This window comes from Heterocephalus glaber, unplaced genomic scaffold (assembly GCF_053883595.1).
Source record: "Heterocephalus glaber isolate CG9 unplaced genomic scaffold, H.glaber_assembly_v1.0 deba00001606, whole genome shotgun sequence".
In the NCBI taxonomy this organism is placed as follows: Eukaryota; Metazoa; Chordata; class Mammalia; order Rodentia; family Bathyergidae; genus Heterocephalus; species Heterocephalus glaber.
In genome coordinates, this window is record NW_028258377.1 from 12,013,443 (window position 1) to 12,027,828 (window position 14,386).

The 14,386-nt window shown below is 36.8% G+C and overlaps 1 pseudogene; it reads left to right on the top strand.

Moving 5' to 3' along the window:
- The first annotated feature begins 10,173 nt into the window (after positions 1-10,173).
- Positions 10,174-14,148, top strand: LOC101714423 (cell cycle control protein 50A pseudogene; annotated as a pseudogene).
- Positions 14,149-14,386: the final 238 nt, after the last annotated feature.

Here is a 14,386-nt window from a genome sequence, read left to right on the forward strand (position 1 = left end):
TAATACAATACAATATAGATCAATGCATACTTGAGATTGAAAACAAGAATTTAGTGTTATAATATTATACACTGCCCTTTACAAAATTAAATTTTCTATATAAGAATTATATTTGTAATAGTTAAGAAAATCTTAAAATCACATCTGGTAGTACCCTAGAGCCATTATGGATATGTGATTATAAGACATAAATCTTTTATTCTAGTTATTGATAATCTGCTAGACTTAATACATTAAATTAAAAAACAATGAAATTATATATCATAGGGTGATCAATCCTCTGATTGCCTAGAAAGAGGGATGTTGAGGGCTAAAAAAAGAAAGACAAAGGCTGGTTATTTAGCTCAGTGGCACCACACCTGCCTCAGAAGCTCAAGGTCCTAAGTTCAATCCCTGGTACCAAAAAAAAAAAAAAAATTAAAAACATTCAATATTTGAAAAAAATAATTGTTTTATATCAAAATCCTCAAAAGGATCATTAATTCTCTTATTATTTGGAGAACAAATATTGTGACTCTTAACTGAAATTTTTTTTTTTTTTTTTTTTTTGGTACCGGGGATCAAACTCAGATCCTTGTGCTTTCAAAGCGGGCGGGGAAACCACTGAACTAAATCCCCGGCCCTACTGAAATTATTTTTAATGACCTATTATGCAATTATTCTGGAATGCACATGTTATATAATCTCTAAAATACTTTTAAAAGTAAATTTGTGAAATATGCAGCAAAGCATGTGGTAATAAGAAAAATATATACTCACTTAGTAATATAATAAGGCACAGGGAGGATTATTCCTAGAAGGACAAATATTTCCCTCTAGAGAAGATAAGAATCTTACTGCTGTAACAACAGACCTAGGGTTGTGTTGGTCAGTGGTAGAGCACTTGCCTAACATCTAATGCTGGATTCTATCCCCAGCATCTCAAGAAAAGGGAAAAAAGAAAACAGGACCTACAAATATTGATATTTAAAATAACATGAAAAAGAAAATGTTCTAGAGTAGGGCGTTGTGGCACCTGCCTGTAATCCCAGCACTCTGGTAGGCTGAGGCAGGAGAATCACGAGTTTGATCCCAGCTTGGGGAATTTACTGACCTGACAAGACCCTATCTCAAAATAAAAAATAAAAAGGGGCCGGGGATGTAGTTCAGTGTGAAGGCCCTGGGTTCAATCCCTAGTACAAGGTAGGGGCACTTCCTTACATAATGACTGTTTCTTAGAGGGGAAAATATAAATTTAATTTGCTACCATTTGAAAACTGCTTCCTAATAAATGAAGCCACTTTCAAGAAAACTTGCAGCTCAATGTACCACTTACACACTGAAGACAAATCTTAACATTGTGTAAGGGAGAAGATATTTTCATAAAACAATTATTCTGACCCAACTGGCAAGTAGACTTGCTTCTTCTGTACACCAAAAAATTCAGCCAAAGTCAGTCCATGTGCATATAAACATGAAAGTCTCTGTTTCCTTGGTGACTACGTAAGACCAAGATGGTAAACACTTTTTGTAAGTTATTAAAACAAAGTAATAAACAGCTTTTCATCAAGTATTATACATGAATATCTTCTAAGTTTAAATAAGAAAAGATGAGGGCTGGGGATTAGTTCAGTGGTACTGCACCTGCCTTGCATGAACAAGTTCCTGAGTTTGATCCCTGAGGGGGGCAGGAGGGACAAGATGAATCTGTGGAAAATAAGCCCAACTTTAAAAAATATATCACACAGGGTTGGGGATGTAGCTCAGTGGCACTGCGCCTGCCTGGCAAGTGCAAGATCCTGAGTTCGATCCCTGGTACCAAAAAAAAAAAAGTTGAGAACTCAAAATAAGAAAGCAAAAGTTGAGAACCACAAAGATCTTTGGGTGGGAATTTAGCTCAGTGGTTTTGACACCTGCTGCACAAGTGCAAAGACCCAAGTTTGATCCCCGGTAACAACAACAACAAGAACAACAACAACAAAAATATATATATATCACAGCACTTTATTTACCTATTCATAAACAAAATTTGTTCCATAGTTTTGGCTGTCATATTTTTGTGCTGAATAGAAAAAAATTCTCATGAGCGTGTTCAGAAATGAAGTTTGTTTCATAACTTCAATATATTTCAATAGTATTTGCATGATCTTAATTTACACTAAAGCAAACAGAGACATTCATACTCAATAGGTTTTTTGGTTTAGGTGGCTTTGTTTTTGTTTTTGTTTTTTCTTAATACTAGGGATCAAACCAAGGGCTTCATGAATGTTAGTTAATAGGCTTTAGTATCCCAGAGTAAATATTTTTATGAGTAGTCACCCAACTTATTTAATTTCTTAGAAAAATGCTACTGATTCATTTGAGATAGCATTTCAGAAACCTTTAACTTCATTCATCCTCATTTTACCAAATTAACGTTTTTATTATATATCACAGAGCAGAAATGTACCAAGAAAACCCCTCACAGGATCAAAAGAACCAGTATTTCTGATCTCCCTGTTACCAGCGCCAATTCCAAAATATTCATTAAAACTGCTTAAATTCTTTTCACTGCAGAATTAAAATAGTATATCCAAGTCTTCTGCTGCCTAATCAGAAAACCAAATTTTGATGAATTTATATTCTTCTCAAGTTAGACTAAAGGTAGCTTACTCTAATTTTATTTACCATAATGATCTTTTCCCTTCTCTTACAAAAAGAACTGAGAATAAGAAATTAATTATAGTTTTTCTACATTCTATTTCATTTTGATTTTCCAGTTTAAAAAAGATCATTACCAGCAGATTTGTAACTTTTCTGCAACATTTACTCTCGTGAGGTTTAAAATGTACCAGGAAAAAATCCAGAAAAATAAAAAATAAGAAATATACATGTAGAATAGAGCAGTTTTATTTTACAAAGTCTAGTTTTCTTCTGCCATATTGACCCCCTCCCCCACACCCGGGATCAAACTCAGGACCTTGCACTTGCCATTGCTAGGCAGGCGTGGCGCCACTGAGCTATATCCCCAGCCCTGCAATATTGTCTTGTTTTATTTCAATGCATAACAACTCATAGTTGGCAATAAAGGATAAAAGGTATCTAGCAATTGGACATATATTTTGATTTGAAAAATGCAGTATTTCAGAGTTGCATATTTGATTCTCTACTGCAGTTCTTTATTTGCTATACTCTGTTGAAATCACAATGAAAACATCTTAATCATTGCATTACAGTAATTCACAAACTTATATAGAAAAAACATATCACACATTCCAAGGAATTCTGCATCATTATGATTCCTTAGCAATAACTTAGTCAAATTTCTTCATTTGTTCACTTGCTATTGTATACACAGGAGAAATTCTTTTTTTTTTTTCTTTTTGTTCCTGGGATTGAACTTGGGACCTTGCACTTGCAAAGCAGACAGTGGCACCACTGAGCTAAATCCCTGGCGCTACAAGAGAAATTCTTAATATGACAATGCAGATTCTGATCTTTCTTCTAGCCTGTTTTGAAGGAAGTTTGCACTCACTGGGCTCTCATAAAAGACAAAAGTATTTATATATATTAGATAAAATGTAATAGTAAAATAAACAGTGTGTTTATTGCAACCTGTTGACTATAATAACTATCATATCACTTACTATACAAACAATTTCTAAAGGCTTTCTCTGAGAATATTTGATTGATTATACAAACTTCATGTGGTTTAAAGGGAAAGGTTTATAGTGGCATTAGGAGAAACAAGCTTTTCAAAACTAACAAGTTCATAAAAATTTAGTAATTCCAATAATTGATTATGAAGCGTAATTTACTACTATTTATTGAAAGAATTTTCTTTTTTTTCTAAATTTTTGTTGAAGATTTACTTAAGCTTCTAAACAAGGCTTCCAAGGCCAAATTCTTTTACAAATAATAAATTTGACTTATCTTATTAAACAAAGTATTGGGGGAAGTAGTCTGCTTTCTAAATCAACAGATGAAAGCTATTGTCCTGGCCGATTGTGGTGTATGAAGGTTTGTCTGTTAAAAACCAATGATATGGGCCGGGGATTTAGCTCAGTGGTTTCACCGCCTGCTGCGCGAGTGCAAGGACCCGAGTGAGTTCGATCCCCGGTACCAAAAAAACACCAAACAAATAAAACCAATGATATCCAATTTCTTCTAATTATGTATCCTATGGTTAGTATTTTTCAAATTTGATAATTTGTGAATAACCTGGTAATTTTGTTAGACTAGATAGTAAATACTGTATTTTAGGCTTTGAGGTTGTTTGGTCTCTTTTTTTGGGTGGTTTTTTTTTGGGTTTTTTGGGGGGGGTACCAGGGATCGAACTCGGGTAGTTGGGTACCAGGGATCGAACTTGAGTAGTTGCAACTACTCAACTCTGAAATTATTACACAGAAGCAGCCACAGAGAACATCTAAATGAATAGGCATGGCTATGTTCCAATAAAACTTATTTGGAAGCCAGGTGAGGTGGCACATGCCTGTATTCTCAGCACTCTGGGAAGCTCAGGCAAGAGAATCACAACTTTGAGCCCAGTCTGGCCAACTAATTTAGTAACTTAATGAGACCCTGTCTCAAAATAAAAAAGGGCTGGGAATGTAGCTCATGAAGGCCCTGAGTTCAATCCCTGGTATTATAAAAACAAATTAACGAAAAACAAACCAAAAACTCCACCTTTTTACAAACTCAGGTGCCGCAGACCAGCTGCAGTCGATGCAGGGTAGGAAGGGGAGAGGTCTAGGGCCGGCAAGTGAGAAAAGAACCTTCGCAAGCAATGTGCAGGTTCCCTCTGAGAAGTCTCAGGGTCTGATTTATTTTTATATCTTTAAGCAATAGCTAAGAGGTATTGGGAGGAACATGTTTACATTTTAGGTTGCCTTAGCAACATCTAGTGAGGTAAGGTTATTTTTACTAAACAATATATTTTTCTAAGCTGATTCATAACATTGAACATCATGAATACATTTCTTAAAAATCACAATTGTCCCCTTATTTTCCCAAACCTAAGTAGAACAAAATGTAACTTAATCAAAATCTCCAGAGGGTAACTTAATTAGAATCTCTATAGCAGCGGGGGTACAAGCAAGATTTAATTAATTAAATGTCAAACTTGTGGTCACCAGCTAGCCCTTGAGAAACTGCACAACAGTTAATATAGTTTGCTATTAGCTCTCTACCTCTCTATACCTCTATTTATCTTACCTAAGTGTCATTTGGGTTCATAGTTCATGAGCAGGAGATATTTTCAGCACTGTGAGAAATACTGAATAACTTGCCTCCTTAATGCATTTACCTATCCCAACTTTCTCTCTATTTCTTATTTCCCACTATTTCTTACATCTGAAGTCTGTCCTATCAACCTCTTCATAAGACCCCTTTAGTAATACGAAGGTCAGCAATAAGAGGGGGGAGTTATAGTAGTGGGGAAACAGAGGGAGTTTCAGGAGAGGTTTCTTTAGAAGTGGATGTGGCAATGGAACTAAGAGAAACTGGAATTTGGGACTTTTGAGCCAGATCAGATTTCAATACATCATTGCCAATTTGTCTTATGGAGAATTTGTTGTTAGTCACAAACACAATGACTCCTGTGACCAGAGTAACAATTTTAAACATTGTGGCATGAAAAAAATAAAACATGAGGGTACGATGTGTTTCACCCTTCTTTTCCCCAAGCTGGAACTTTGTCAAGCAGCCTTGGAGGTCGGTTGGGCTTAGCCACTCAGGTGGCAGGCCTCCTTGAGTATAGTTTGCTGAGTCCTGATCTATGGGGAACCTCCTACCTCTTCTCTTCATTTAGAATTAATTGATTAATTCAAGTGGTTATTACAAATATGATAATTTAGTTTCTCATTAATTAAAATGCCTAATCATCCAGTCCAGTAGTTTTGCTCAAGGCCTGAAAGCTAACGCTTAGCCTAGCTATAATCTTAACATAATTCTTTTTTTTTTTTTTTTTTTGGTACCGGGGCTCGAACTTGGGACCTTGAGCTTGCAAGGCAGGAGGCAGAACCACTGAGCTAAATCCCTGGCCCCAATCTTAACATAATTCTTTTTAAATACACATATCCCCTAATGACAACCATGAAACTAGTCATATGACCCATCAACTTGAAACTCATCAATATGTAAAAGTGTTAAATAAAACACATTCTCCACCAGGCATGTTGTATAATTCTACAAGTGATTTCTCATACATTGTTTCATTTATTCTTCCATAAGCAAGACCATTCTTATTTACAAATGAGACAATTCAGTGACTTGTTCAAGATCACACAGCTAGTGATAGACAAGTGTCCATTTTTACTTTCTTCAATAATCAATATTATTATTATTATTATTGTTATTATTATTATTATTATTATTTTGGTACCGGGGATTGAACTGGGGACCTTGCGCTTTCAAGGCAGGCACCGGAACCACTGAGCTAAATCCCCGGCCCAGTAATCAATATTATTTTAATTGATACTGACCACCTATTATTTGCTAGGTAAACCAATATGACAAATAGTTTAGCCCTTTTACCAAAGCAGCAGTTAGAAGACCTAACCTAAGAACAAAAAAGTTGCTTGGCAAAAACAGAAAAACAAACAAGCCACAACAGTAATGTCATTTGGGCAAACTTTTTGGTTATTCACTAAATTCTTTGTTTTCTCCCCAAAATAGAAAACTTAAATACATAAGCACAGATAGGTCAATTAATGCAAAGTAACAAAGAATGCCATAAAGACATCAAATGAGCTGGGAGTAGTGGCCCATGCCCATGCCTATAATCCCAACACTTTGGGAAACTGAGACAAGAGGGTCGAGAGTTCAAGTTCAGCCTGGGAAAATTCGGTGAAACTTTTTCTCAAAATAAATAAAAAAGGTCTGTAGATATAGCTCAGTGTGAAGGTCCTGGCTTCAATCCCCAGTACAAACAAAACAAACAACCATAAAATGACCCAAGCATGGTGGCACACACCTGTAGTCACAGCTACTTGAGAGACAGAGGTGGGAGGCCTAGGCAATATAGGGAGACCCAGTTCCCAAAAAGAAAGAAACAAACAAAAAAAGCATAAAATGGAAATTTCCAGTTGAAAGAGAAATATAATCCATGAGATATTTTAAAACCTTTTAGAAAATTTTGTAGTGTTAATTTGTGATTTCAAAATGAGATATTCACATTTTGAAATATCCTCTAAGTCTTCTGTAATCACTAAAATGAAAATCTCATCACCATCTCTAGAATTGATGCATAGTTTTAAATGCCTAGAACTTGGCTGAAAACATTCTGTGCACAATATCTCCCAACCTAAAGCATCAGTACTACAGAATAGGAATAAAATTATTTTGAGAGGTAGCCTAGAAGTGAGTCTGCTGACTCACTCTTACCCCTGAGTGTGTTTTAAAAGTTCAAAACAATGAGCAGCATGGCAGGGAGGCTGTAGGGGGAGCAAAGGACTGACACAAATATATATATATATAGGTTAAAAATTATGTCATCTACCCAGCTGTAGTGGTGCACACCTGTACCTGTAATCCCAGCACTCTGGAGGCTGAGGCAGGATGATAGCTTCAAGTTCGAAGCCAGCATGGGCTACATAGAAGTTCAGGGCCAGTCTGAACTACAAAGTAAGACCCTGTCTCAAAAAAAAATAAACAAAAAAAATTATGGCATCTGTTCAAGAAGAGTGATACGATGAATAAAGCCAAATGCTAAAAAACGGAAAATGCAGTCATATGCAGGAAGGAGGGCCAGGATGAGCCAAACAATTCAGAGAGCCTGCAGAACCAGATGCTGAGATATGGTCCTGTCACTGATGCTGAGTGCTCCTCGAGGAATGAAGTAAAAGATTAAAGCTTTTAGATTCAGGTAATACAGAGTCTTAATGAAACAGTAATGTAAAATTAAATGAATGTTGGGCCAAGGATTTAGCTCAATGGCACTTTTCCAGCCTCACAAGCACAAGGTCCGGAGTTCAATCCCCCGTACAGCAAAAAAAAAAAAAAAAAATTAAATGAATGTTGCTGTCTTAGTTACTTTTTCCTCATTGCTGAGACAAAACACCCAACACCCAAAATTAGAGGAGGAAAGGTTTATTTCAGCTCACAGTTTGTAAAGGTTTCAGTCCATAATTGGCTGGCTGAAAGGCAGGGTGGAACATGGCAGAGGGGAATCACCGAGGAGTATTAGTTCATGGCACGCAGAAGACAGTAAAAGCAGCAAGCAAAAAATGACCACATTAGCCTTCTTTCTGTCCCTTACATTTTATCCAGGCTTCCAAGTGGGTAGCACTCATAACGAGGGTGGGGCATCCTTAAGCCTACTCAGCACTATACCAAACCAATCATTGGAATAATTTAGTAATCATACTTCCTTGATCTCAGCATCACCCATATACCCCCAGAATAACACACTCTAGATCCAGCCACCTCTGAAAAGCCCCACCTATGACTACATGAGGCTTTGAGGGTCATCTGGACATAAGCCATAAAAGTTACTTCCAAGAGTTTGGACATAATTTAGGTAAATTACAGTTGTTCATAATTAAATATTTTTGAAAAGATGAAGAACTTGGGCTTGGTAGCATTAGCCTGTAATCCAAGCACTTGGGAGGCTGAGTAGGAGAATCACTGAAAGTTTGAGGCCAGCCTGGGCTATATAGTGGGTTCAAGGCCACCCTGAATTACATAGTGAGACCCTGTCTCAAAAAATAAAAAAGAAAAGAAAAGAAAAAAAGAAGAAATATTTACCATTTACCTAAACAAAACCACTATGAATCCCAAAAAAGTCAAATTAACTTCTGACCATAACTGCTGTTTTAAAATCAAATGCAATAAATATAGTGTTGTACTGTGAACAAATGACATTGAGAAAATCCAAGAATTTAGCTGATAATGTACCAATCAATTTTGATTTATTGTTTTTATAAATGTACCATGGTTTTGTAGAATTTTAACATTAGAGGAAATGGGGTGAGGCATATATGAGAACTTTCTGAGCTATAGTTGCAACTCAGAGAGAAAGAGAAAGAGAGAGAGCGAGGAAGGAAGGAAGAAAGGAAGGAAGGAAGGAAGGAAGGAAGACTCAAGAAGAAATCTCCAAATTGGCTCTAGTTGCACCTGACTCTACTTTGGCTTCACTTTTGCACATACCCTGAAGGAAGGAGAAAAGAAGCCTAATCCAAATGAAATTTTAATAATAGTTCTTTTGAATTTAACATTTATTAAAACCAGAATTGGAAGTTTCTCATTTATAAGTATCTGTAATGCTGGTATCTGAAAAGATATACATGCAAAACTTTTAATATTCGTAACTACTCATTTTGACCAAAAATAAATTTAACTTCTTAAACTAGGTAATTAATAAAATCTTATTGCAGACAGAAGTAAAATATGGCCCTACAGCCTAGGGATGTTCATGGCCATACAGATGGTTGAAACTAGAAACAGTTTTATTTCTGTATGTCCAACAATAGAGTAGTCTAATGAACTCACAAAGTTATTAAAATGTATGTTTCAAGTGAATAAATTCTTACATACATGGAAATATGTTGTTTGTTTTGTGCAATGCTGAGGATTAAACCCAGAACCTTGTACATGCTATGTAAGCTTTCTACCACTGAGCTACACCTCCAGCCCCTAAATATGCTTTATTATTATAATAATGGTGCTAATAATAGTGGTGGTGATGATAATAGCTATATATGATTTATAATGAGGTCCATTATAGGTGAGTCTTCTTGTAAGAGCTTTACAAATACTAATTCATTTAATGTTCAAAAGTACAGATACATCAGGATTCAAAAACTAAATAAAGCAAACAAAACTAAACATAGAAAAATAAGGACAGAGCCAGGCACACACCTATAATCTCAGCGCTCTGGGAGGCTGAGCCAGGAAGATTACTCAGCCTGGGGAACTTAGTGAGACCTCATCCAAAAAAAAAAAAAAGGAAGGAAGGAAAGAAAAGGACATTTACTGCTCTATGCTTTCAGCAGCCTATTTCCTGCACTCCCCATGTTTTGAGAGACCAGTTCTTTTCACTCCAGTGTTGAGGCTTTAGCTCTATGGCAGTTATTAATAATAGTACTGTAAAACCTCTGGCTTTAGGAAACGTAGACAGCAGAGAGACTCTAACCCAAATATTCAGTATACCCCCGCGAAGTCGCAGTTCAGAGTTCCCAGCCTCAGTTGGCGGATTTTTCCTTAGAACCTGACTAATAATGGTTGGCGGAAACCCCGCAGTTTCTCAGAAACAGCAAATATCCTCCAGGATTGTTTTTGTAGTGGGAGGTTTGCAGGTAGCCAATCCAAGAACGTCATTCAGTTCTCCAAGCTGCTGATTGGCTGCTGCCCTGTAACCCATCTCCAACGCGCCAGCATTCCTGCATCATAACAAGCTGCTGTACCACTCTTGTCTCCAGTGTTCTCCGTCTTGTTCTTCTTAAAGCCCTAAGATGCTGCCAAAACGTCCTGCACCTTCTAAGGCTTCATTAATACAGTATTTTATTAAGTTAAACTACATAACTGTGAGAGACATAGCATATTTAGGATTTAAACTATAAAAACAGGCATTTTCTCAGGGTCTGGGGCGGGCTCCCCGTGCGGGACGCCTGAGCTGGTAGAGCCATGCCCCGGGGGACCCGTGGCGATGAACTACAACGCCCTGAACGAGGTGGACGGCGGAACCCCGTGTGCGCCAGGGAGCGCCGCGAAGACGCGCAGGCCGGACAACACGGCTTTCAAGCAGCAGTGGCTGCCTGCGTGGCAGCCCATCCTCACGGCGGGCACCGTGCTGCCCACTTTCTTCATCCTCGGCCTCATCTTCATTCCCATAGGCATCGGCATCTTTGACACCTCCAACAACATCCGCGAGATCGGGATTGTTTATACCGGAATAGAGCCTTCCAGTCCCTGCAATAAATGTTTGTCCCCGGATGTGACACCGTGCGTTTGCACGATTAACTTCACACTGGAAAAGGCATTTGAGGGCAATGTGTTTATGTATTATGGCCTGTCTAATTTTTATCAAAATCACCGCCGTTATGTGATATCTCGGGATGATAGCCAGCTAAATGGAGATTCTAGTGCTTTGCATAATCCCAATAAAGAATGCGAGCCTTATCGAAGAAATGAAGACCTAAAAATTGCTCCTTGTGGAGCTATTGCCAACAGCATGTTTAATGATACATTACAATTGTTTCTGGTCGCCAATGAATCTGATCCTATCCCTACCCCTATTCATTTGAAAAGGAAAGGTATTGCTTGGTGGACCGACAAACACATGAAGTTCAGAAATCCTCCTGGAGAAGGAACCCTGAAAGAACGGTTTAAAGGAACAACAACCCCAGTAAACTGGCTCAAACCAGGGTACATGCTGGATTCTGAAGAGGATAATAATGGCTTCATAAATGAGGATTTTATTGTTTGGATGAGTACTGCAGCATTGCCTACTTTTCGAAAATTGTATCATCTTATAGAACGGAAAAACGATTTACATCCAACATTACCATCTGGACAGTACTATTTGAATATCACATATAATTACCCAGTACATTCTTTTGATGGACGAAAACAGATGATCTTGAGCACTATTTCATGGATGAGAGGAAAAAGTCCATTTTGGGGGATTGCTTACATCACCGTTGGATCAATCGCTTTCCTTCTGGGAGCTGTTCTGCTAGTAGTTAATCATAAATATAGAAACAGTAGCAACACTGCTGACACCATGGCATTTTGAGGTTGGCTTATAAAACGTTTTTAAAAGAACAGTCTTTGTCCTTTGCTTCTTTGCTGTGGATGACTTATAAAATATATGATGGATATAAACATTAGGTATATTGATTCATATCAACACTGTAACTGTTAAACTTGCATTTTTATGTTTGCTTCTTATTAGGCCAGTCTACCTGATACATAGAGCTTCTTTCATGTGAAATGCATCTGTTGCTTAAATGTTAATGCTGTGTTGATATTATATTGACATATAATGCTGTACATGTGTGCTGATTACGTGAAGAAGGGTTAGAACTGTAATCACTTGCTAACCTTTCAGATTCAGAGTCACAGAAAAATGAAGAAAGACTAAATGTAAATAAAACATTTCATCATTTTCATGTGTCACGTGTAAAGGCTTAAAGTACCATCTTTGTTTAGGTGGTTCATATATTCAGTTTGTCCATTCTAGTGTTTGGTCAAGCTCAGCTTTGATTTCAAAGGGTATGCTTATCTGTGAGGCATGGAAGGTAATACTAATGTCTAAAGAGGGCAGGCATGTCCTGGACAGGAGAATTAAAATTTCTTCCTTTTACTTGTTAAAACATTGCACTCGGAAATCCCAGCTCACTTGAAATGTTTTTCCATGTGGTCCTTTCCCTTGAAGCTTATGGTTCATAAGCGAGAAAGAATATAGGTGAGATGCGCAAATGCCCTGGCAGACCTTCATCCTCTGCTTCCTCTGTAGACTAGAGGTCAATGCCCAGAGGAGTCTGTTTTCATTCTTGTGGTATTTAACATTCAGAAACTTACTTCAGCATTGGAAATACCTCAAACCTTCTTTTGCAGGTAAATGTTTTGGCTTAAGTGCTAACATTATATTCCAGAAGTTTTGAAACTTTAATTTCCTTCAATTTTTATTTACAGGTCAAACATGGATGTGTATTTTGGATACACATTCTCTAAGGGCCAGGGAGTTAGCTCAGTGGTGCTGCACCTGCCTCTTTAGTTAATTCATCAATTGTTTTGGTTGGTTTTCCAAGACATGCTTTAAGAAGATGTTCTATAAATATCCTATTTCTGGGGATTTGGGAATATGTACATGATTAATTACAATGTATATGGTTGAAGTTATTTGCTAACTGGGATTATTTTAATATTCCTTATTGAATAAATGCTGTAATTGTTTGGTACGGAACTTATTCTTGAAGTAAATGGAAACTTATTTTTCCACATACATAAAAATGTATGTATTTAATAGAGGTGATTTAATTGCAACTTTTAAAACTAAAAACTCATGTTTATATAGAAGAATGCCTGTTAAGAGTTTGTAATAATTTCATTCAGTCATATTTGAAATGAGAAGGTCTGGGTAATATATCAATTTTGATTAATATATTTTTTAAGAAATAAAACAATGTAATAGTTAATAGAAATGTAACCACAGATTAAGTTTTGTATAACATGAAACTTAATTAAGAGCACTTGTAATTCATCGTGACTTTTAACTCATAAAAATATTACCTGCATGAGTTACCTGGTATATGATTCTCCTAAAATTTCTGAGTAGAGAGAGTATTCTTTATCTAGATATAGTCTTTGCTTTGCCAGTCCTTTGGAATGCTGTTTATCTGAAAATTGTCCTTCTTACACATGATGTTTGTTTTCTGGGTCATGGGGGACAGAGATTTTTTTCATTCTTTCTAGACTGAGTCTGTGCTGTTAAAGGAGGTCTGCTGTCCTGTGTCCATCTCTCTGTGTCTCTCTCTGTCCATTTCTCTGTTTCTGCACCCCCCTTTTTTTAAACTGGGGGACCAGATAAAAGAAAAGTTGAAGAAGGGCTGGGGATGTAGCTCAGTGGCACTGCACCTGCCTGGCAAGCACAAGGTCCTGAGTTCAATCCCCGTTACCAGAAAAAAAAAAAGTTGAAGAGCTCTTCCAACATTTTCACATTGCCAGAGAAGATGTAATCTTAAAATATAATTCAATTTAATCCATTTTACAAGTGTATTGATGGTCTAAGGCCCTCCTCTCTCCTGCTATTTGAACTCTAAGGGATTCCTCAGATACAAAGAAAATTCATATGAAGATATTCATATGGCCCATGTGAAGCATGGGGAAGGAAAACATTTCCTTCTTATAGGTCTTATGCTTAAATTTTGGGAACATTGATGTCATATTCAAATTTCAAAGAATCCTACTGCATTTTAAGGCAACCAGGTTAAGTAGATGACTTGGAAAATGTGGGAAGTATTTTATTGTGATAAGTTTTCTAGTTGAAGAAATTATTCAGTAAATAAAAGCTAAGAAATTTCATTGAAATCCTGAGGTGATTTACAAATAAGTGGGGAAAAAAATAACTGTACTACCTAATAAAGAATCATTCAACCTAAAGAGTCAAGTGGGTATGGTTTATTGGATAGTGACAATTTATTTTTAACCTTGATTATATTAAAAGATAACATTCTGTTTGTTATGCTCTGCATTAATAAAAATGAACAAAATTAAAAACAGGCATTTTCTGACCATATCTGAAATTCACAGTTTTTCACAATATGTGCATGCTCTAGGAACATAATCCCCACGAATTTCAAGGGTCCATCGTACAGCCAGTGATAAATTTCCCCTAGAGGTTTTCAAATGTGAACAGAGAAAAGGTAACTTTCTCTTTCTCAGATGGTGACAAAGAGAAGATATCAGTGGTTCTGTTTCCTAAGTC